Source organism: Coturnix japonica, chromosome 7, assembly GCF_054131305.1.
Source record: "Coturnix japonica strain WE chromosome 7, WE-NBRP24, whole genome shotgun sequence".
Lineage (NCBI taxonomy): Eukaryota > Metazoa > Chordata > Aves > Galliformes > Phasianidae > Coturnix > Coturnix japonica.
In genome coordinates, this window is record NC_140669.1 from 6,035,433 (window position 1) to 6,061,075 (window position 25,643).

Here is a 25,643-nt window from a genome sequence, read left to right on the forward strand (position 1 = left end):
AAATACATTCAAAAAATTAGAAGGTAGTCAGGAAATACTGAAGTTTTTCCATGAGAAAGAATTAAGATACTCTGGCAAAGGGAAGAATGGCCCCCACTCCTTCGAGTCATAAAAGAAAAAGAAATCAGCTCTTATGGAAATATATCTGTATGTGCCTCTAAAGTGTAACAGACTTGATGCTTTTTTCTTTTTAAAGCTTTGGAAAGAGGCGGTCTCACTGTAGGATAACTCTTGAAATGATTCCAGCACCTCTCCAGATATGTCCTGGTTGTTCAGTTTGATGCGAAAATGGTAGGAAGATGATTCATCCTGATTTTCTGACAACACCTAATGTACCAAAACTAAAAGTCAAGTGAGAAAAACAAGGTGAAAATGAAAAGATATACAAGGCACAAAAGCCCACGCTTTAATAAAAGATCAGTTTTGTTTTGTTCTTCCTTAAATTCAACCCCAATCATTCACAGTCTCATCATGACCAAATCAGTACACATTTTCTCCTTATTTCAGATATGCTTTATCTTTTAAACAGATGAGTTCTACCAGTTGCAATAAACATAACTCAAACCAGAACTGCCACTGAGCTTATTTCTTTGGAATAAAGGCCTAACATTATATCCATTCTACATAGATATAAGAATTTTACTAATCTTAGTATTTTTAGAATTTCAAACAATTTCATTACAGCTTTTTTTCATTAAACTTTTTTTTTCTGTTCTATATTTAGTAAGTCACTCTTTAGCATCTGGACAATTCATCAGTTAGAGAGGATAATATTTACCATTCCTACATTGTCATGACAAAAAACTCCTCATACTGTTTAGGATATCAGGGAAGTAATACCAAAGATACCCTGTATATGAGAGATGCAAACCACACATTTCTCAGCATTTTAAGCCTTCGTGTTACAGGTGAGCTTGTTTTGTTTATTTGATGGTTTAAAATACAGTATAAACTGTTAACATTCATGTGAACAGATTTTGATGTTCATCTACAGTAGAGCTAGAAGAGATTAAGTAAAATCTCTGCAGTATGTACCTACAGAAAGATTAAAGCTCTGTTCAATCTACAGCTATGTAAGGAATGAAGTCAGGGTAAGCCTGGAACTGCACTATCTTCAGCAAAGACTCAAGGGGAAATTCCACACTGTTCATCAACATCTCCACAGCTATAAAACCTTAATTGTTCTTAGTCCAAGCAGAAGCATAAAAGTAGCAGCAGATAAACATTATTTATTATTAATTTGTTATGTGCTCAAACATGAGCTTGCTCATATTGCATGACTAGTAAACAGTGTATAACAATTTCTATACTCAATGAAAAAAGTACTGCTGCTATGAGGAACAGACCTCAGGCCTTCCACCAACTGCGAGGCTGAAATGGCCGCCCCAGCGCCACCCCTTGGCAGCATCACAAGGCCCAGGGCTAGGAAGAACCAAGAAACACAAAGGTCTCATCATCACAGGATGCAGCTACAAGTGCTCAACATACAGCATCAGTTCTGTGGTGCTGAGTGTCCATCATTAACTCGAATAGAGACTGTTACACATTAAGTGCTTTGAATATGCAGTGACAGGGATGAAGAATGAGTAAGAGATAAACAATAGCCATGCACATTGTTAGCAAGTATCAGTCTAGTGAAATTCTGTCTTCAACTTTTTAAATCTGTAGAAAGCAAGTTCACCAGCCTTCTTAACCTTCACTCACAGCAATCTCTAAATCTCCTTATTTATAATTCTCCTCTTACCCACATGCATGCACAAACACGCACTCAGCCTCAACATCACGCCATGCCTAACTGACAAATTTCGCTACTGCATCACAGCCAGCTCCAAGAGGTTCTCTTAGAAAACCCACACATTAGGATCCTAATGCAAACATTGATCTGTTTTCCAGACTGTTTGCTGAAGAGGCCATGCTGCACTTCTGCTTGCAACCATCTGATACTGTAGAACGACTCCTAACAGGCAAACATGGGACAAACATCAAGACGTGAGTTTCCTCCATGCTTGCAAAGCATGCACTAACCTAGAAGTTAACGGCAATTCAAGCGTCAATCCAGTGCTCCGCCAGCACACCAGAGCCACAGCCAGGAAACAGTGGTGAGTGAAAGCACTTGCCACATCCCCACACTCCTCTGCTAAGGCATGCCAAGAGCCATGCTTTGTGCAGAAGCAGATGTAATGTCTTAAAAGAGACAAGCAACCATCTAAAACCTCCTCTGCCCCGTGTAGAAAGCACAGAGCAGACAGTAAATCCAGATCTTTTCACACCTGGTTACTCTGAAGAGAGGAAATACGTGGTCAGAACAGAGTTAGTCCCCTGATTTCAACAACTAATCAGAATTTACTTCAATTGTTAATTCAGTTGTATGTGTATGATGGCCCATAGGTTTCAAGCCATCTCAGAAGATTTTCATCAGTCTCAACATAAGCTCTCAACACTTAGTTGTGATCAGTCCTGTAACATATTCCCTATGCACCTTAAAGACAGTTTCCAATCCCAGCTACTGAGAAAGGAGAAGTAGCTGAAAAAAAATCATGCAGTTGTACCAGCCCTGTCTAGTAGCAAAAGCACGCATAAACATTCGTGCAAGTGTGTCTGAAACAGACATTCCTTAGTATATAAAATGATGCAGAAAAACATTCCCTCATCTGAACTACGGAGCCTTAGTTCTGTTTTTCCCTCTACTGCTTAACTTTATTTTCAGCAACGTTTCTGCCAACAAGTTCTTCTCCTTTAGCTGACAGATGCCACTGCTTCTTTTCTCTCAGCCCCCCCCACCTACAGCTGAAATGGTACCACGGACTGTTCTGAAGTGGCAACTTGGGATGCAATACCATGAGGTGAGAAAAGCAGAACAACACTGGGTCACAACAGTGAAAGCAGACCAGATGGACTGAGGGAGAGTAAAAGCATAAATACTGGGTTTGTTTTTTTCGGCTGGGGGGACATGTTTGCTTTTCTGTGTGTGTGTAGTAGAAATTGGCAGGAGGTGGTGGGATGAAAGTGGAAGGAGAGAAAAGCAGCCTTTGATAAGATGCCATAGAAAAAGTAGATTTTCATCTTGAGCAAGCAGCTCGCCTTCACTTTCAAAAATAAATTTCTCCACATAGAAACAGTTTGGGTGGCAGCTTAACAAGCATTTCCCCATGTGGGTCTGCGATGTTACAGTGCCCTCCAAGATGTTTTCAATTTTCTCCCAAGCATATATTTTTCTGCAGTTTATTCCTACAGAAGTTAAATTGCATTTTCTGCCCCTTTTGTTTGCTTACCAGGGTTACAATCCAGGAAGGGATGAGAAAAAAATTAACAGTTAACACAAAGCTGTTACAGTGGCAAAGCTCCCTGCAAACACCTTGTCAGCCAGAACCAAGAGACAAAGAAAGGATGAACAACACTACACCCAGGGTGTAAGAAAAGCCTGTTTTTCCCCCTCGAAGTGTGCAAAAGGTTCACTCTGCAGCCATCAAGCAGTGCCACAAATGTTATTCTTTTCTGTTTTACACTGAGATCTCACTGTTCAATACCATTCTCCATCTTTCTCCCTAAGTCCCTTCTGGAACTCACAAACTCCACAGGTGTTTTATACACCTTAAAGTATTTAACATAAAAAGTTTGGAAAACAGTTGCATCTCCAACCTTCACGTTCTGCTTAATTCAACATCTTACTGGATTTCCTTTAAAGAATTCATTTAAAAAGTTTTAGTAAATGGGGGTACACTAAGTTTCAAGTGAAGACGCATATCAGACCATTCTGAAGCATGGATAGAGTGGACAACTATGTAGAATGAAAACAACTACATCAAAATACAGCTGACAAACAAGACGATGACAAAATACTACTCAGGCAGCAGACCTAGAGCTCAAGAGTTCTCCAACATTAATATCAAAGAAGCTCACACTGAAGATTATACATGGAGAAAGAATAGGATAAGGAATTTTGTATGATCTCACTGCTTTTAACTCATATGGATTAAAAAGAAAAAGGGTAGAAGAAAATGTAAAAGAAAAGATTCGTATGGATTGAAGTTATTATGATTCAAATAATCCTTATGGATTAAAACCACTTTAGACAATGCATTTAAGGCCATAATCACAAACTATCTTGATCTTTTAATAACAGTGCTTAGAGATTAAAAAAAATGGACTAATTTTAGGATTAGAAATAGGAAGACTTCCTCCAACTTTTGAGCAACAGAAATATTCCTGACTTGGAACAAATGAATGAAACTGGAATTTTTACAGCTATTTACAGGCAAGTCGCAAGGTAAATTACTAACATTTCTCGTCATTACATTAAAGGATTCCCCAAGCTGCATTTCTGCACTGAAAAAGGATATCTTGGCATGTCAACATAATCAAAAGATTAGGAAAGTTGTTTTCCATTATATTTTGCAAGAAAGAAACTTAAGAACAGACAGAAAACTGCAGTCACCCCAAGTCTTAGAAGAGATCTGCATAGCCAGCAAAAAAAAGTACATGGGTGATTTTCATGCCTTCAAAAAGTCCCTTGGACAAACAAACCGCAACATACTCCATTGATTTAGTTAAAAAATGAATCCATCAGCTCATTTCATGCATCAAGCAGATACTTCAAATTCACTCCCTGCTGTTAACAACTCAGCCTGTTACATCACATCTTGCAGCCTGTCCAAGAAAAAAACAAGCAGCTCTCAACAGCAGCCCTGTCCGGTTCACAGAGGAAAGTCAAGAACTGCTTTGTATTTAACAAGAAAGCTCTCATCATTGTGGACGCCTTGCTATCATCTCCTATCAAGTTGATCGTCAACACACTGAAAGTGGTCTTTAGACAGCTGAAAACACAGTACAAGATTCAAGGAAAGATCCAAACATGTTCATGCTCAAATTACATTATCATTGCTTCTTACAGGGAATGTTTGTGAAGAACAGAAGACATTTCAGTTTTTAGGTACATCTGTGTAAGAAAATTAATTTACTTGAATTCCTCAGGCTTTGCTGGGAATGGCAGATAATTAAAACGAAAAAGAAATTCTCATTAAATTCGGTTTCAATAGATTGCAGCCACCAGATTCTATATCCAAATTTTCCATAATAGTCACAACAGAAGACAGGAAAGTTGAGTTACAATAGAAAGAAAGAATTAAGAAATTTCTAAGTATATGTTATTAAGTGAGAGTATTCTGTATCATACAAAGGAAAATAACCCAAACTACCTAAGCTGAACATTAAATAAAGTCTTCAGAAATATTTATTTCTAGTTGCTTTAAAACATGTTGAAGCTGGGTCAAAGAATAACATTTCTTCCTACAAATTTGTTCTTGGCAAGCTTCTTGAACACAGTCCAATTTAGGTGGCTAGACAAATGGTTGAAAATACAAGCTGCACCTCCAAAGCAGAGTATTTAATGGAATTAAAATTTCAACAGTCACCCACTTGGAAACAGCAGCGCTATTGATTATTCCATTGCTCCAGTTTCTGTATTTAAGATGTTTTCTTTATTATCAGAAATGGTGAGATTGCAATTTGTTTGGCATCTCATTTGAAAGAAAGACAGCGAAGAATTTGAACATATATCTTGTATCTCCTGTATAAATCCTATTCACAAACATTGTTATTCAGCAACCGTTGATACAGTCAGATGAGCACTTTCACTGAAAGTCACTACTGTTACTTATAAAGAGAAATAAGAAACAACAGCATTGCAAAGAAAAAAAATGTGTTTTACATCCATAGGCAATCAAATCCATTCTAGCTGATGAGTTACTACGGTGTTACTGAGTCAGCAGCAGCACCAGAGCTACAGAGCTGGAATTTTTGTTAAATTGTAACAACCCCATGATACTAAAACAGGGCTCACACTACCCAAATGCTTAGAGGGATGTATATGTAGTTCACTACACATTCAAAAAGCCCAATTAGAAAACAGCAGCCACACAAGACAGACCTTTAGAGAAATAGCAGGGTGTGAACGCAATGCTGGTCCTGAGCTTTTGGAGGGGAAAACACCTGAGGGGAATTGAGTCACTGTGTAAATGCTAAATGGAGCATCAGACAAAACTGTCACTACATATGTAGTACTCATCTGTCCAGCCAGTTATGGATAGTAATGATAAAATCCTTTACAAGAGAAGGATTTCTCCCTGCAGACAATTCTCACAATCTGCTGTGAATGATACAGCCACAACCATGGAAGTATTTTCAAAGGAAAGCCAGCAGCATGACAGTAAACACGGCACCATTCTCAACTGATATACGTGGAATATTTTATAACTGTTGGATGCAGGTGAAAGGCAGTCAGCTTTTCAGTTCTCTTCAAGATTTAATAAAGTATACAAGCTTCCTTTACAGAAGTCTGAGCTGTACTTAGTATACTGTAGGGCATAAAACTTATAAACTATTTTGAGTAGGTGGAAAACAGCCTCTCCTTTTCCAACATCCCTTGACAGCTGTAGAACAGCTTGTACTGGCAAACTGAGGAATAGCTCTACCTCAGCTGTGGCTCCTTGCAAAACTAAATGGAAAAAAAAAAAAAGAAAGAAAGAAAAAAAAAAAAAAAAAAAAAAAAAAAGCCAGAAATGCAGAATACAGCCAGAAGAAGCAGCTTAAGGAATGTGAATTGCTAATATCACACTGTTGCTCTCAAATGCTCTCAAATTCCAAGGAGTAGAGAAAGGGCACACACACACACACTGCCCTCAAAATCCAGGAAATAATATGGAAAAGTCCTGAGTTGACATTGTACATAACATTTCAGTAACCTGCTAGTACTGAAGGACAGATGAAGAGCCCCAAAAGCTCTCCTCATTGCTTATACCCTGTCATTAACAACAGCGCACCGTGTTTTCATCCTCTCTCACTCCCAAGGTTCTCTTGATAGCTCTAGTCTACCTGTACCAGAGAAAGCTTAAGAAAACCTGTTGGTTCTAATCCACCTCCTTCAATGCCTCAATGCCTTTTGTAAATCACCTAAATTAGAGGAGCCACATTTTCTTCCAAAGTACTTTTTCTTGAGGCAATACTCTCATTCAAGGTTTGTTAACAAAAGTTGTTTCATTTTCAGTGCTGAAAGCAAACCTTCACAACTTCTGCAGTGCAGCTCCAAAGTAAATGTTAATATCTTGGCAAATTTAATTATTTACAACATCAAATGCTTTAGTTTCAGAGTTGTCATGGATTTGCTTTCCCTTCTTGAAAGATGCAGCTAGAACTTACACAAGCTACTTCCTTGCTGAAGTTATCCTTAAATGAACCATGAAGTGAAGTCTGAAGGCTGCCTTTACCAGACAGAAAATCACACCTTAGGTCTCAAAATCTCTGTTTATGTCAGCATGCAACACAACAGAACAGCAAAACAAAACGACAAGCTTTGAGGATCTGGTGTTCACACCACCCGCCTTTTAGCTCAGGGATGCACAGGGTGTGCATACTAATAGCAGGGGATAGTGCTGTGCATTGTATCTAGTCCACCTTAATGACTAAATGCCAACAGTCAGAGGACATTTCTTGCATTCCTGGAATGCTTTAATTGAAAGGATATCCAGTTTGTGATCTCCAAGAGTACCCCGCAATACAAGTTCAAGTGTTATTAGCAAGGTTACAACTCACTTCATTGAGCAGATCCTATTCAAAGCAATGTCAGGGAACATCCCATACTATCCTGAACTACCAAACTCACCACAGAAATGGCCAGAAAAAAACTCAACACAAACATAATTCAATTACTTGCAGTTACACACTCAAGTAACAAAGTGGAAATTTTAATGACCAAATAGGTATACAAAAGCTTCCTTTAATGGTTTTGGTTATAGAATGGCACAGAGCGGCAGATTTACTTAGTCAGAATTCACTTCCAATCAGAATTTAGCTTACATTTGACTGAGCTGTAACCATATCAAAAAGGCTTGCTGGAATTCCTGCAGCACAGTAACATGCTAAAGTTACGCACATCACGTGCTATCCATTAACCACTGCATTCTGAACTTAAGAAGGGCAAAATTAAATGACTTGCTTCACTGGAAAATTAAGACTACAAAGATGAAAGAGGCAGCAATTTTGTATTCATATTTTAGGTATAAAGGGTTAAACATAGATAACATGATCCAACAGGAAAAGTAAAGCTGAGATCTTCAAATTATGGGAAAGAATTTGAAAAAAACAGCAATGCATTGAGATTGCAATTTATGTAATTACAGAATAAGAGATATGGGAAGGAAATCGTAGAGAAAACAGTAAGGAAAAGGAAGAAAACCTTGAAAACTTGAGGAAAAAAAAAATCACTATAACCAACAGAATGAGGCATTAAATTAGACAAGAAATTAAAAGGCGAGAAAGAAAACAATTGCCCCAAATGAAGACATGAGGTAGGAAAAAAAACAAACCAAACAAAAAAAAAATAAATCAATGCAAGTCCAAGGTAAAGTTAACAAAACACATGTTGGACAGACAATGAGGTGCTGGAAAATCATCCTGAAAAGACAAGGGCTGAACTACCGGAATGGCTGAACACATCAGGTCATGCAACACTGAAAAAAAACCTAACAGATAAAGAACAGTAAATCCAATTCAATCAACATGATGATTGACATGTCAACAGATAAAAGTGAGTTTACATGGCCACAAGCAACACTTAACTAAGAAATTCTCACAAACTGGACTGTAAACATCAATAGAGGAAAACTGTTTGTCAAGGAATTTTTGGTGTTTCCTGATATTATTAGAAGTGGCAGAGCTTTCACACCGAGTGAGGAACAAGCTGGGTTTTTCATTTATGAGGAAGCAGCAGCCAGTGATCAGACTTCCCATTTCATGATATTTTTTTCAATAAATTCTCCAGGATAACTGGAAACTCCCCCAGTTACTATTCCTCAAAATTATTGCTAGTCCTACTGGTATATCAACCTCGTAAAAATTGATCTCATCTAGTCAGATCTCTATGCAATTATCTTCCAAACACTTGTATCTGAGCACACCATAAGGACCTTGCCCATTGCATATACTAAAAGAAGTGTTCCATTACATGTATATACATTCACATGTATACTCAACTCTACAGATCTCCATAGTCATTAGAGACAGAATACAATACCCCCTTTGCACAAGACATTATGGGTCTGTGTTAAGGTAGTATGACAATGCTAGAGGCAACATCTACCATCACATTAATGACTTAAATTGGCGAACATCACTGAGTGGTCAGCACCAATTCAGAGTTCCTGTAAACTTAAATTTTACAGAACTTTAATACTTTCATGTTTCAAAACAGCCAGTCTCCAAAACATTTTGAGCACAGACTCACGTACACACTGATACTAAGAAATATTGTACTTCCACATATCTAACCACAAATGACAGAGGAGGTACAACTAAATATCCTTTATAGACTTCAGCAACTTCCAGTAGTTACTCCACTCGTATTCTGAGAACAAACTCCTCTCTCTGGTCTGATAATGCATTAGTAAATATGTTTATTGATACTGAGTTTCGGCTACTAGCCAAGTGTTCTTGCAAAGAATCTCAATAAGCTTTTTTCATACTTTAAATCAAAAGACAGCTGAAAATACTGTTTGTAAACTCAGCCTCATCCATATTCGTAGATCTAGAAGTAGAAAGGTAGTGAAATTTCCTACAAGAGTCACCTGGCTGGTCTCTTCCTGGCTTGAGCACAACTCTATTTGCCAGTCTATCTACTACCTTCAAAGATTGTACACGTTTACTTTTTCAGGCTCTTAAATTCTACTTTGATAACGAAATCTGCTTTCTGAAGGTTAGCAAACATCACAAGCTGCAAAGCTTTCATATCTCATACTGGGACTCATCCATACCGTTATGTTTTAACAGGTGGCTGCGTAGTGAGTGTCAAACTAAGCAACACTGATTTGCATAACATCCTTTCTTCATTTTTATATAAGCATACACCAAGAAGCACATACTGTTAGAGAACAGAATGATTTTGGTCTGCATCAGATTTTTTAGATTTCTCTATCAAGAATGATTTAAATACCTCAGCCTTTGTTTCTCCCCCTTGGACCTTCAGTCTCCAAAGAAGAAAACAGCCCACCAAATACTTGGCTTAGAGATGGAACAACTTCTTTGGGATCAGCTGAAAGATCAAGGCTTCAGTTTATAAGGTCTGCTACTCGCAAAGCTTTAGCCATTCAGGGCCAAGAGAAAAGCTTCCATCCAAACATATCAGTGCCATTAACCAGAGCTGCTTTCCAGTATATCATCTTAATGCTCACAGCACACTTGAAGCTTGCAGTGACTGCAGCTACTGATTGCAGTAGCTTGTTGTCATTCGTGACTACAATCCAAAGGTCACTGAAGTTAAGAACAAATGGCTTGTTAGGCTTTAACACAGAGTTTCTTGCATATGATTAAATTCACTGTGCTTCCAACACATTATGGCTGATTTCTTGAGGTTTTCAATTAAAACAGGATGAAAACTCAATTTTACTGCATGACAATGAAGAAAGAAACCTAGAAGATAAGCATCTCCCCTACACTTCAACTGACCTTTCAGTCTTTGAAGGGGACACTGAGGACTATTACATGACTTTACTGTGCTTTTAAAACAAAGACAAAATCCCATGTAGCACCAGTTTCTTAAAACAAAACAAAAACTAACAAACTTATAATGGTAAATCTTACCATTCAGCTTATAGTGTGCTAGATATAAAACTCCAATAAAAAACATACGATTTTCCATTGAAGGCTGGCCACCTCTGTGACAACCATCAGCAATCAAATAGAATCATTTTCATCAGTTAAAAAGTTTTGTGGGAAAAAAAGCATTATGTGTATTTATGAAAAATACACACAACATGAGACAAGTAATTTTCTTTTAAGTGCCCAGATATTTTAAAAAGCAACATATAGGACATTTTTGTGAAATATGCTTTACAAAAGCACAGAAGCATTTAGGAATATATGGTAATGGAAAGATCAGCTCTTAAGATACCTTTCCCAGCTTCAGCTGAAATTTCAATCTTTTTTTGGGAATAGGGGAAAAAAGGAGGAGTTTGAAGGACAAAGGTAGGAACCAAGAATAACGAAGCTCTAATATTAGCGGTGACTGAAGGACAAACGCCTAAAAAATTTCATGAGCAAATTGAAGTGACATTGCAAACACTGCAAGAGAACAAACATCAGAGAGATTTAAAATGGAAACCAGCAAGCCTTGGAGAAGTGTCAGCAAAAACACTAACAAAACACTCTGCACACTTAGAGTCAGCTCCAAGGAGCCCATCTGCAGAGAACAACAACAGATAACTGTCCCCTTTCAAAGAAAAAAAGCAAAAAAAACAAAACAAAAAAGGAGGGGTGGGGGTAGGGGTGGGAAAGGGGGCTAAGGCAAAAACCCTACAAGAACCTTGACAATCGGTCCTTTATAAGCTTAACATTCCAAAATTATGAAAAGCCAGCCACTGAATTCAACTTATTTTACATAAAAACACATTCACTAACATTTTCTCTCCTCCACTGAACTGTTTCATTTTAACCTGGTGAAGGAATGTCAGAAGGTCAGGTTTGGGAAGGTAAGTCATAAAACGTCACAACAGGCATTTAGTTAAGAAAAGCAAATCAAATAAGCTAATTGAGGTCATGAAGAAGAGTAACAACACTTAAGTTTCAACAGATTGTGTAATCCTATATATCAACAGGGAAAAAAAATGTAAGAGAAACAAAATATATTTATAGGCAGATAGGGCTTGTTACAAATTCCAATGAAACAAGATCATCCATTTAACTGCTTTAAGTTTCCTGTGAAAGCAGGAGGGAGAATTCAATTTGTCTAATTGTATCGCTGAAGACACAGTACTTCAGAGGTTGTCACTGAACATACAGCATTAAGAGACACAATATAAAACTGCATATATTTAAGCAGAAGAGAGATACAAGCAGGAACAGTTAACTAACCAGTGTGTCACCTCCCCCTGTTACACTTCAAATCTTAAAAACTGGCAGCTTGAGCGATGAGTAAGAAATGAAATGTCACCTAAAAGAGTGGAAATGATTAGGTTAAACAATAAGCAGGTTGATCCTACCACCTTCCATCTGTTAGTGACAGTGCTGTTTGTAGCTGTATTCATGCTGAAGTGCTACTGGAGAATGTGTGACTACCTAAACAAAAAAAAAAGTTCCCAACAAAATTGTGAAGAGTCCCAATTTCATTAATCACTCTTGAGAACGTCAAGCTGCAAGTCATGTATACCTGTTTATGGCTATAAAGTTCAATTGTAGCTATCTGAACATATCAAACGGTACAAACAATATAGCCTGTAGAACATAAGAGGGGAAAAAGGTCCTTTGCTTGAATTTTAGTTTATCATAGGGGTTAATGAATCCCACAGAAATACTTGGTTTAATGTAAAGCACCATCCCTGACAGTTTTTACCATTTCTCCTCTTTAACCCTTAATCCTTTAACCCTATAATCATGACTTCTTATAAACAACCAAGAACAATAAGGCAAGTTCTATAAAAATTCCCTTTAATTTTGGCAACTGTCAACAGAGCAAAAATTAGAAGCGTTATAGAAATCTCAAGAGATACATAAAGAGGCATCTGTGGGATTTTCTGAATACATCCAAATGCACAGTTCCCACTGCACCTAATGAGACTCCAAAGGTGTCTAAAAACCTTCTAGAAATCAACCTCTCAGGATATGTCTGAGAATACTTTGCACCTGTAGCTCTCTCATCAACATCTACTTGGCACCGCGGGCTTTTAGCACCTCTAAAAATGCCGACACATTAAGTCACTTCTGATTATCTCCATCTGTGCACTCTTATTCTTGTATAAGAGTATCTCATCTCTGTTTATAATTTAAACCACAGGCCTGGACCTAGGGCTCACACAGAGACAGGAATACTAACAGCAATTTATAGAACAGTAGGAGTGAGGTCTGAAATTTCCAGCACCAGCTTTTTCTTTCTTCTTTCCAGAACAACTTTTTTGTCTCTTCAATGCTAAAAAAAAATCCCCAAGACTTTCTTTATGATTTGGTACATTATACTTGCTACAGTGATAAAGTCAACCAAAATGATGGGCGTAGCTCAAGCATACACAAGAAAAGAAAGCTTTTCTGTGGGTTTGAGAACCAGCACTGAAAACTCATATTTTTCACCTACTCCTCGTTATCTGCCTAAATACAGGAAAGCCCACATTTGAAGTTTTTCATATCCCTTATTGTCCTCATAACAAGAAATCATAGTTTACTGCTATGCTGTTTATACCGTACAGTCATATGTTACATACTTAAGTTATGAGCTTAAGTACATTCCTGGCATATTCAGTACATACATTTGAATGTAAAGAAATGTAAGAACGGTAAGAACACCAAATAATGCTCTGGATGGAAAATAATTTGACAATAAAGGAAATACATGTAAGAGAAATGTCAAGGGAAGTCATTTCTCATGCCATGTAAAATCTGATCAGTCTAAGGACTAGGTGTGCCCAAAAAAGAAATATCTATCTACTTAGTAATCTTTTGTTCTTTGGCATCATCTTCAAGACACTCACAGTAACAGGTGGAATAAAAGTTGTGCCTCATAGGTAGTCCAGACTAAACTTTAGGACAGTATTCCAAAGCCAGATTGGTCAGAATACTTAAAGGGCGCTGTAAACCTCTGCCAGCAGTTAGCTCAGCTAAAGTTTGTCTGGGGCAGCCACCCAACCCAAAGATCTACCTAACAGTGCTATAACTTCCTAAAGTTAGGCAGACTCTGAGTGGATTCAGTAACATACATCATTGCCAGGATTTCTTTACCAAGATGTTAGTTAAGCTCCCCTGCAGGAAAATTGTTGCTGTTTTACAAAGTTAATGTTATCAAGAAATGTGGCCTTCCTGATTGATAATGATCTTGCAGGAGTTGCACAAGGCATTGACTGCTATTCTGTTCTGTTGAAACTCATTAGCATTGCACAGCTGATGCCACACAATGACAATGACAGCCTCAAGGGATCTGATGAACTGTACAGGTTGCAGTGAAGGTAAGAAGAAAAAGATTCAAGGACAAACTTTAAAAAGAAAATACAACACATGTTATGCTTTGTAAATGGAAGCAGCTTTTGTTAGCAGTGGAAGCAGGAGAATGTTTTCTTCTCCTGATAAGTTCTCTGGCAGACTTACCTCTGAGAGCTCAATGCACGTCACAGTGAGCCTCAGAAGAACTGTGCAGAGATCAGTTCCTAATTACTTGAACAGGATACAGCACCCTCAGTATTCGGATATGAGTTCCAGCCTGCACATCCAAGAGTGTCAGCTAGTAATAAGCTGCTGGTAAGTAACTGAAGCACTCCTATCCCTTACTGCCACCAGCCCTGAATTCAGCCGTCACAGCCATAGGGGAAGCATCAGTTGATTTCAAGAGCATTAAAAATGCATCTATTATTTTTCCAGTATTCCATATGATCTTGAATATGGGAGAATTATTAATGTCCAGTGTTCAGGGACAGGAAGAAAAAAGAAGGCATATAGCTGGCATCAAGTGCCAAACTCAATCCAACATAGAAGGTGGTCTAAGGAAAAGAATTACAGTGTTAACAACAATAAATAAATCACAGCATTGAGCAATTTAGGAAGGACTAATTTCCATCATCCAGAAATCCAGCTTAATGATGCTTCTCAACTTAAAGTGTGTTTGTCTACAGCACTGAAAGAATAAACATGACTATAAAAAAAATCATCCCCACACACACATTTTCTTTTTCAGTTAAGTAATGAAAATAGCAGACTGTTTCATTTAGGAAAATAAAAACATAATATACTGAGTAATTGCATGGCTAACACTTGAGAAGGAAAACCTACCACTGAAAGTAATTCCAGCTCACTTTATACAAAATCATTAGCAATATACTTTCTTGTAGTATCTGAAGCATGACCCAAAAGCAGTAGCTCTCTTTTTACATTTTGTTTTCAGCACATACATGATATGTACATCATCTTTAATTCCTACTGCGATGCCTGCTCACTACTGCTAAATCATTGCAAAGTGACCGAGCAAGTCTTTACATTTTTAAATTAGATTGGGAATAATAATAGAAATAACACTTTTCAACTTCCTTACTGCTCATTTGCTTGGATGAACAAAGTGCTTCCTACCACAAAAACCGCACTTCCTTTCAAACACCTGCTAAGTGGTGATTTATGTAACAGAAAGATCATTTTCTGGCAATGTTGGAGTCAGTGTCTGGTCTTTAAGGCAGCAATTGGCATTTCTCCTCTTGCACCTCTTCAGTACCTAATGGCCTTGGTCTATTGACACACCCAACCACTTCAAATTCATTACGTAAATCCCACACAACACACAGGCAGTACATCAAATTAAACATAATAAGGATCTGATTTCAGATTTTGATCACGTTTTTGTCCACTTCTGCAATGATTACATTGAGCTTTAAAAGAGATTGATTTCATTATCTTAGGAGTAGGGCTATCAAATAATTCATACAAATACAACAAGATTCATAATTGTACTGAAAATACAAAAAGCACTGAGTGCACTGGATGCTCTTCATGATACCGTTTGAAGTAGGAAAGCCCTGATTATTTCCATCCACACTTTCCCATCTTTTCAATTCACCTCAACATATTTAACTGTCAACAACAGTTGCCAACAAAAATTCTAAGCAAATCAGATCAATTTGTGGCACAAATCTCCAGTTTTAATATTGCAGTAACTTGCTGACCAGCTTTCTAATGGCTGTGTCCTTTCATTCCCTTCAGGAAAGATCTCTTTATAAGGGTGGACTCTGTGGACAGGCAACTTGGATCCCATTCGAAATGTAACTGACATTTGCTACTGTTACCTGCGAGTCAGTCCTTCGGTGGGCTTGATAAGCCTGGCACTCCCAGCAGCTCCTTGGAGCTTTGAACACACCCTGTCGCAATGCCTTCTCCCTTTGCCTCTACCTAGCAGGTCTGAACACAACCAAAGGTACCCTTAGCATCATCTACTTTCTCCCTTAGCTGAATCCAGACAATTTGGCCATCTAGATAATTATTCTATTTCTGTGTGAATGCTGCCAGCATAAGTTACCAGGTAATTAAAGAGCAGAAAGCAACATTCAGAAAAGATGGATACAGAAAATTAGATAAGCCTGCAAAATTTCTACGACTTCAGCTTATTCAGCTTTAGAGGAGTTTCATAATTTAATCAGGTTCTGCAAATAGTTCATACTCTTTATTATTTTATATTGTGGAAGCAAATAAAAACCACGAGTAACATTCAGAAACTGGAGAGGACAAAGAAGATAGAGAAGTAAAAACTAAGGAAAGATAATTGTTAAGGCAGTTATGAAGGAAGCACAGAAAGCTTCAGTGTTTCATACACCCAAACATCTGTTTGATGACTGGTAGCTGAATCAGTTTCTTCCCTGAAAGCACCATAAATAACTCAGGAAAGTATGGATGGCAAAAGCAGGAGGGGGAGATGAGAGCTACACTGTACCGTAGAAATGCAGAAATTGTCTTGACTTGTGTGGGAGACCTCTTGAGAGTTAGCTGCTCTTTCACCAATAACACTGCCCACAGAACTGCAGCCTTCTCTGCTGCCAGGAGACAAGGGCTTGATTATAACTGGGTGCTAAGAAGCAGGGAAGTCTTGCAAGGCATCACTTTGCCCATAAGACTGTGACAGCTCACCTTCCTTTCACTTCAATCCCCCATCAGCAACGAAATAAGACCTCACCAAGCAATCATGGGAGTCTTCTGCATAATGACAATAAGAAGTTTTAGTACACAAAGGCTGTACTGCAAGGGCTCTTAAGAGGCAGTAAATTGGAGATGGTGGTAGCTGGAAATTAACTAAATCAAGATGAATCAATATTTCCCCTTTCACTAAAGAGGGTGGAACATGGTCACATTAGCAAGCCAAACTGGCAACAAAACCCCACTGTTTAATTTGAGCCAACAATTTCAAATTGCATTATGACAAAAATAACATTGAACAGGTGCTTAATATACTTTAATTATATTTTAACAACTTAAGACAGCCTAAAAGCAGGACAAGGTTGGCAGCAGCCTCTGCCATAAAATTCAGGCTCAAAAGTAGCTCACATTAGGAACCTCAGCTGTAGTCAATCCTGAAAGTCCTGCTCACGTTGTTAGCTCTAACCTAGCAATCCCTCATGCAAAGGTTAAGAGAGTACTGCAGCTTAACTGCAGTACTCTCACTTCACCGCTTGAATGCAAGACTCCACATACGGTACAGCATATATTCAATTGGAAGCAATGGCTTCCATAAAATCTTTCCTTTGGGTTCAGCCTCCGTAAGTAACACATTGAGTTCTAACTGGGATACCAATACATTGAATTATAATATTTTCAGTACAGCAGAGTGCTATTCACATACATTATACATCCAGTCCAAATTCTCGTCTCTCTATTCACTATGGCCTCCTTTCCCACCAAGGCATACAACAAAATAGAAATAAAACAGCCACAAGACATCCAAGATGCAATAGCCTTCATTTTCCTGCTTCTTTACTGTTTTTAAAAGGTTTAATTAAAGATTCACAGAAGTGGCCTCATAGATAAGACTGGGATCATTCTGGACTCAAACTTTAGAATCCAGTGACAAAATGCTTCACACACTTACCTACGAAGCAGGTGACAATCTCACACTCACTAATAGAATTAAAGAAGGTTTCTTCTGCCATAGGTTACAAATATATGAAAGTAACTGCTAACAAGGAGAAAAGACCTGGAAGACAGAGTTTATATAGCAAATAGAACTTTGCATTTGCACATTAGTTTACCTACAGTATGGCTGTTATAGAAACAGCTACAAAACAAAGTGAGAAAAGTCCAGGAGGAAAAGCTCAAAACACCTCCAAGGGCAATTTGCATGCAATGCTTCTCCATACCTCCCCTGGAGTATGTGCAAAACTAACAACTTAAATGGAAGATTTTCCTTCTGTTCAGGCATGGAAGAAAAACGTCTTCAAACACATGCACACAGAGAATCATTATCTAGATGAGTGCACCACAGCACAAGACACTCTGAAGTAGGTAACTGGTCCTTTGCTTTTTCTGTATATTTTCAATTTGTCACCACAAAGTAAAACAAGAAGAATATAAGGACTTGTCAGTTTTCAGATAAAAAACCCATTCCTAAACAGGATTAGCTGGTAGCCTAAAAATATCAGCCAGTAATCTCCACAAGTCTCAAGCTCATGTACCCCACAAAGTCCTATACCAATCACTAACTAAAAGAAATTAGGTCAAAATCCAAGTCACGCTGGAGCATCAATCCTCTTATTTCAGAGCTGTCACATTTTAAATCTTTCATACAGCCTCCACATAAATTATTAAAAACAGATCTTTCTTTAAACAGAGACTAATCAAAAATGACATTCCAGTCTAATTTTACACTTTAGAAAGCCCACAAGAACAAAATCACAACATAAGAAGTAGTTTTATTTTCGGTCACTTAAGACACACATCTCCAAATGTATGTAAACATCCTTGCCAACTAATCAACAGATATCTACAAGCCTGCTTTAGGGTTTCAGTACAAAGAGCTGGGATCAGGTGGCAGTACCTCTCACACTGCTATTTCTCTCTCAACAAAATTCCACGCTCCACTAATCTCTAACAGATTGACATACATTACTCACATCAATCCCACTAACACCAGAGAAGCTGCTCCCATTTTTCTTCTATGTATCTATAGTCTCATCCCACAGCTGAACTGAACTCTGGAGCTCAAAAGGAGCATTATGAGGTTTGACTCTTCCACTGCACTGCTATTCCTGGATGCTCCATACCTAGTTAACTACATATCAAATACGACAAACAGGACATAATAACCCCTAATCTTAGAAATCATTTGAAATCTATTGTGCTATACAAAAGCCATTGACAGATGTAGGGCTGTCATGACTAGAGCTCATGCTACTATACAGTATATTGAGATATTTGCCTCTGGAATCTTCTAAAATAAATCAAAACTCTCAGCCTCTAAGACTTCTATTCAGATTAATTGAAATTTACCAACAATGTAGATCTTGTACTGAATCTTCCAGTGTCACCAAAACACATTATAATTATCACAACCCGCGTCTTTGAAGTATCTACATCTATTATTAACTTATCAAGTGGTCAAGTGACTTAGACAGACTTTTTCTGCACTGTATCTAGTTTCCCTTCCACAATGTCAACAGTCTTCAGAAATGCAGATTACAGGATCTCACCTAAAGTATTTGAGTATTACGATTTGCATTTGGAAATTATCAGCTGCACTATTAATGGAGTGGCTACTTCAGCTTACACTCTCATGCTCCAGACCTTCACTGACTGTCATTTCCTCAAAGAACACAGATTCACTGGGTGCATACCACTGATACCGGGCTCTCAGAATCACTGACAATATATAATTTTCATTATTTTACAGCTGTATTTATTGCTTTTCAACCTGGCACAGGATATCAACTCACACTGCTGACAAGGAAAGGTAGGCAGTAGATATGAACAGAAAGAAATTCCAGCTACAGCTTTTAGATACAGGCTTGTCTCTTTCCTTAATGAAAAGCAGCAAGCTCTCCACGTCCTGACATCTTCAACTATAAAATTCACACATTATCTACAAACTTGTCACCGAGACTAAACCAACTGGATAACTAATGACAGCAAGACATTTTAACACTTACTTTGAGTCATTTTAGTGACATTTGTGAGCCATAATGTGCTATATGAATCAGTAGCATAAACCTACTTAACACATAATGAACTAGAGGGCAAAATAAATGGCTTGACAGCTAACGAAACAATACTTAAATTTTTTGCCATTCATACATACTTATTATTAAATATCACCATTTTTGACTTGTTATGCAAGAAGTCTCCATGCCCCCTGGCTGACTTACAACAACAATCACAAGTTGATGGACTGGCAGCTCCTTTAAGATGAGACACCTCAATGACCTATGACTGCTGCTTGAAAATACACAGAGAATAAAATGAGAAAAGCTAAACAAACCCTTCACTCCTCAACACAGATCCACAAAAACCACCTAACCAATGATTTAACCATTAGCTACTGCAACCACCTTTGCTAGGAGACATGAGCTTCCCTCACTCACGCACTCTCAGTCCTCCAGAAACTAAAGAGCATTGTCAGCACAACCTAGAAGATGAGCATGTACTCTGTGAACACAAGGTGCAACCAGATCAAGAGAAATGGAAGTACTTTCTCATCAGCCCCCTACTCACAGGCAGATAGCACCACACTGCTCAACTCTGAGCACTATGACATAACAATTCTGCATCTTCATGTAGCAGACAACAAATGAAAATCTGAGTTCTCTTCATACCAAATCTAGTAGAGCGGCATCAAAAAACAACAAAAAGAACCAACAACAAAAAATCCCCACAATAAAAACAAAACAACCAAGCAAAAAGCTTTGCTGTGAAGACACATTAAGAGATTCATATACTGCCTTGAGAAAGTGTGTCATAGATACGAAGAGATGAAGCAAATGGCAAAACCAGCCAACACGGCCCCAGTTTGCAAGCAGAGCACAATAAAGAACGGCAACAGCCCCAACTCACGCTGCCTACCATAGAAAAAAGAGATGAGGATTTCTTCCTGGCAAGATGGTCTGACTGAAAAGTTTCCAAGGGCAGTTAGCAAAGAAGTTATAGTGCTACCACAGCTCTGAAGAAAATCCCCACTTCACCTTTCACTTCTCTTCAAAACTTAAACAAGTTCAACAGAAAGAGTTAAACTTCTCCCTTCCCCTTCTCTCTGCATCTCCCCTGGGGCTACAAAATAATCATAGAAGGACATGAGCTTTAAAAGCCATTAACAAGAGAAGGGCAGGAATATGATTAAATAAACACAGCAATCTAAAACTGCAGGCAGGCAATTGAATACAGTGTTCCAGCACTGACTTCGATATAAGCAAGTTTGCAAGAGCATCATGTTACAATTCAAGTCTAAAAAGCAACCGTCTTTAAGTGCATGTATTGAGAATTTTACTACCTAACTCAGGCAAAAAAACAGCCAAAAGCAGCAGCTGAAATGTAATTGTTGTAGCAATCATCTAACCTTTATCAACTGTTAATTTGACTTGAACCATTTAATGCTTTTTTACCTGTATAAGCAACTTATGAAATATCATCTTTGTCAGTTCAACTCGATATTAGAGAATAAGAGCATGATTTTTATTTTTTTTTAAGCACAGCTTCTCATTTAAATTCCAGAACAGAGCAGACCCTGTGATCCCAGAGGTGCTGCTTATGATTTTACCCTTGAAGAAAGTACTGCCAGTGACGCAACAACTGCGAGGGTCAGCCCTAAAACAATCCCGACTAATAAGATATAGCTACAGAATTAGTGTTATGAATCCAAACCTTGCTACAAATGTCAGAAATTACTTTTGACACAGAATCCATAGAACTTAATTAGACCTTCACTACTCTAACAGCTTTCTGATTGACAAAATTTAAACCAAAAATGTACTATTTCTATAAAACACTGATATTCCTTAATGAAAGTCAGGTAAGTCAACTTATAAAGACCAGATAATCAACAATGTATCAGTATACTGTGAAATTCTAACACAAGACATATGTATACATGTAACAGCTCCAAGACATATGTATACATGTAACAGCAAAACAGCTAAGTTTTCTTCCTAATCACCAATACACACCTTCCTTAATTCCTGGAAATGAGGATTCCAAACTGAATGAAGGGGTGAAAAAACCTGTACATGCTTGTTTTTCCAACAAGGGCAAAGCATCAAGGAATCTAAATAGAGCTGAGGTTACTCAGCTTTGTAGAGGAGGACCTTCAAGGCACGTTTAGCAAAAATCCGCTTAAAATTCAGAAGTCAAAAGGAGCTTCTTTAAAAAATAATACCAAAAAAAAACCCCAAAAAACAAAAAATAAAAAACAAAACAAAAAAAAAAACACTCAACATCAACCAACAGGGTAATTACAGAGAAAACATACATACACATAGGGGAATAAGGGAAAGAACATGGAAATATGTGGCAGAATATCAAGCTCTTAATATTTAAATTGGAAAATACATTTTCTTCATCTTCCTCATTCACCTTTAACAGCTAATGAAGTGTAACGTGTTTTATATCCTTGTGGTACTGCTCTTTCAGAAAGACAGGTTAAAACTTCAGCCTTGGCAGCAGGGCTCTGTTCTGTGAGCCAGGACCTTCTGTAGGGGAACAGCAATTGATTATCACTTCTCAAAAGAAGAATCTTTTTTCTTTTTTTTTTTTAACTAAATAGGATTTACCAAATAGATAACCTAGTATTAGATATTTATTCCAATATATTTGGCAGAAAGTTAGAGTCAGCAGGTAGTTTTGCTATCCTCATAATTAAGATCCAGGGTGTGGGAGGGCAAAAAAAAGCTTTTCCATAACTAAAACAACAGTGACGTTTCTTCTACGCATTTCTTTAAAGCTCATCAATAGTCACAAGAGAGTTTCAAGTTACTTAGGTTAAAATCTGATTAATTGTAAATAAAGATGATGACTGCTTACATCTGAGCCAAAATAGTACTCTGGAAACGAGTATGCATCCACCATCTGGCACACAGTAATTATAGAAATTAAAAATGCATGTCTGTGGCCTGACTTTAACAATTTTTACTGATACGGTAATACTTGATCTTCTTAGGGAACATAATCTAAATTCATGCTGCTAAATGATCACAGGACCATCCACTGTATGGCGTAAGCAGTTCATTAATCTGGAATCTTAAAAAAAAAAAAAAACACCAAAAAAAGCCTTGCTTGTTCCCTAGTAATAATGGAAACAGTTTCTGTAGTTTTACGTCATGCCGTTAAATTTAATCCACAATCAAGGCAAGTTAATTTCACACCTGCTGAGAGATATCCTGATGGATGCCACCACAGCAGGTCATTAATTTTCTTTCCTTGTGATTAATTTCACACCACACACTGGACATAGTCTTTTGAGTAACGATGTCTGAGAGCAACGTTAATCCTTGTAAAGGGCTAAATCGGTTTTGGACGGCATGCCAAAATGAAAAGAGCCCAGATGTGACACAAGCAAAAGGAAGCAGCAGCAGGCTTGGCACCGGACTCAGACATGCTGTAGCGTGGCAGGACTGCACGCTAGTGTAGAAGTGCATTCTTCTTGAGAATAGCCTCAAAACAAGTGCTGGATATTCCCTACGCCGGGGTATTTTTAAACAAACATTCTGCAGCATAAGGACTGAGATTACAGCAACATTACTGAAACAACTGAGAAGGTAACTTCTTCTGCCACAGAAACCTCTCACTGCTCAGTTGTTGCCTTTCCACATAACAAGGTATAAAGTTTTACCAAGACCACCACATCTGCTGTTTTCAAAGTAAAGTTTGCACAGGGCAAGGAAAGATGAAGGAAAAGATAACGATCACAGATCACAACAGCAAAGTCCGCTGCCGCCAGAGCAGTGAGAGGAAGCTGCAGGGCACCACTTAGGTCCATAACCACTAAGTACAGATGGGAGAGGCCCTGAGACCACAACCACAGCTTCCAGGTACAGGATGCAGCAGAGCTTATCTGGCAGCTCCATGCTGAGCCCTGTGCTGCTCTCACCTCCCGCTCCTTGGCTGCTCCTCTGAGCCGCTTGCTCTCGCACCCTGCTTTGTGCTAGATGTGCCAAATCAACAGATCCCTCGATGAGCTGTACAGATTGTGAAAACAAAAGAAGCCTTTTTATTATATTAGCTTTCTGCTTGTTTTGCAAACCAAGCTGTCTACCAGATGGGTCAGGTGCATATCACAGCCAGTGAAAACAAAAAAGAGGAATTGTATCTTTTGGTATTAAAGAGCTGTTCAGCTTAGCTCTTCTTCCTCTTTGCAGGAATGACTCAAACCAGTGGCTTCAAAGCCTCACAGTCCGTACTGTCCTTCCCAACATTAAAACAGTCTGTATTTTTACCTCTTATTTATCCCCTCCTCACATTCCCCAGTATTCTACACCACAGTGAATATTAAGGAAACATTTCTGCTTGCAACTCATTCAATGCTCAATACTTTCTGTTCTTACATCATAGTAGTGTTTCCCAATGTAGTATGAGCAACTTAATCTCTTCTTGATCATGAAGAAGAACAGTTTAGAAAACAAGCAAATTAGCTCATGCACCTACCACCAGCTATTTGTTGGCAACCAAAACTATCACAGTGAAGCTGAAATAGAGGAGAGAGAGAAGAGGAAAATGATCACAGAATCTGATGAATGAAAATCACATGGAACGCATGATTTATATGCCCTGCTCAGATTTCTGGATGTGACATGCTGAGGCCAGGCAGACACAACCTCTGCCAGATCCATCTGTGCCAGCAGAAATGCTTGTACTCTCCAAGAAGAAGTCATTGCCTCCTCACATCTGCCCATGGAATTAAACTGAATGAGCACTGCCTAAACAATTCAGTCAAAATAACTTGGATAAGAAGCAATTCGCTATTTAAACTGCAAAACTCGCCTGCCTGTTTTGATTACAATGGATCAGTGAAAATAAACTGGTCCCTCACTCAAGACTGCAAGAATATTTCCTATTATCACTCTGTTGTCCTCTTTGGGTTCAGCATACAGTGAGGTGTAATCATGTCAAATACACGACCAAAGGTTCTGCACAAAGCTTGAACAGAGAGATGCTTACACATGTATTACAGTGGTTATCTGTTTGCTGGCCAATGTGCTTTTCTGAGCATGCACTGAAAATTTTTACTGTCAACTCCAATATGGAATACATAGAATTAATTAGCAGCTGGATTAAAAGGATTTAGTTGCAGATTGGAAAGTCAAAGTAAATTACTCAGTAATTAGAACTTGCAAGGTTGTTTTTTTGGGGAAAACTCGCATGGCTGGCAACTGACTATGCCCATATGTGGTCTGCTGGTTGGAGAACCTGCACATAGCAGGAGTGTTGAAACTAGATGAGTACTGTGGTTCCTTTCAACCCAGGCCATTCTATGATTCTATGATTCTCTCCTCAGTCTCTTCCTTAGACTCCTCTAGCTGGCGCTTGAGAAAGACCACATCAACCAAAAATCCTCAGCAAAGCCATATATCATGGCCCTCAAACTCAGTCAGGTTTCTCTCCTTCACAGAAATAATAAAAATTGAAGTGCATAGGTTAATACTTACAAAGTTCTTTTAATTTTTTATAGCACTTAGTATATCAAAACCAAAATGTAATAAAGAATAAGTTTTAAATTGCTATGTATATATTACTATCAATGTCATCATATGTCAGGCAGAATCTCTGAAGGTAGAACTCAAACCAGCACTAACCACTGAAGCAACATGATGGAGAATAAAGCGGACAAGCGATATATTTAGCTTCATCCTATCTTTGTCCCCAGAGGAAAGAGTTCTTCCTTGTCTGAGAAGGGAAGGAGAAAAAAAACATTTGGAATGAAAATGAAAGCATATTTTTCCCAACACTGATGACCACTTTAAACACTCTCATACGACTATAAAATGATATTATTTGCCTTGGATTTAAGCTTACGTTTTCCTGTCTGACCACATCAGAGGGTTATTTTCTTCCCATACCCACTGCAGTATCCTGAATGTTTCAATTTAAGTAATTTTGCCCCCTCCATCATTTCAAATCGTTCTAAAATACCTGAAACAAATCTGGTAGTGTAATTTTGCACTTGGCTGAAT

The 25,643-nt window shown here is 38.1% G+C and overlaps 1 protein-coding gene across 4 annotated transcripts in view; it reads right to left on the minus strand.

Moving 5' to 3' along the window:
• The window catches only part of MGAT5 (alpha-1,6-mannosylglycoprotein 6-beta-N-acetylglucosaminyltransferase), a 108,876-nt gene that overhangs the window by 70,013 nt on the left and 13,220 nt on the right, over positions 1–25,643 (minus strand). Inside the window, exon 1 of one of the 4 annotated variants that reach the window (XM_085552198.1) lies at positions 23,564–23,646. The exons of 2 other annotated variants lie outside the window; for them this stretch is intronic. The gene's annotated coding sequence lies outside the window, so the exon portion shown is untranslated. Of the gene's footprint in view, positions 1–5,415; positions 5,512–23,563; positions 23,647–25,643 lie in introns of those variants that run through there. One more of the 4 variants, XM_085552197.1, reaches the window with a different exon arrangement.